Raw genomic sequence first — 266 nt, forward strand, 5'->3', positions numbered from 1 at the left:
CTGCCCCAGACATAAGAATGTAAGAGAAGCCATGTTGGATCAGGCCAATGGCCTCTCCGGTCCAACACTCCGTGTTACACAGTGGCCAAAAATACCAGGTGCCATCAGGAGGTCCACCAGCGGGGCCAGAACTCCAGGAGCCCTCCCACTGTTTTCCCCCCAAGCACCAAGAAGACAGAGCATCACTGCCCCAGACATAAGAACACGAGAGAAGCCATGTTGGATCAGTCCAATGGCCTCTCCAGTCCAATACTCTGTGTCACACA

This window comes from Gekko japonicus, unplaced genomic scaffold, assembly GCF_001447785.1.
Source record: "Gekko japonicus isolate JY-2015 unplaced genomic scaffold, Gekko_japonicus_V1.1 scaffold4092, whole genome shotgun sequence".
Classification (NCBI taxonomy): domain Eukaryota; kingdom Metazoa; phylum Chordata; class Lepidosauria; order Squamata; family Gekkonidae; genus Gekko; species Gekko japonicus.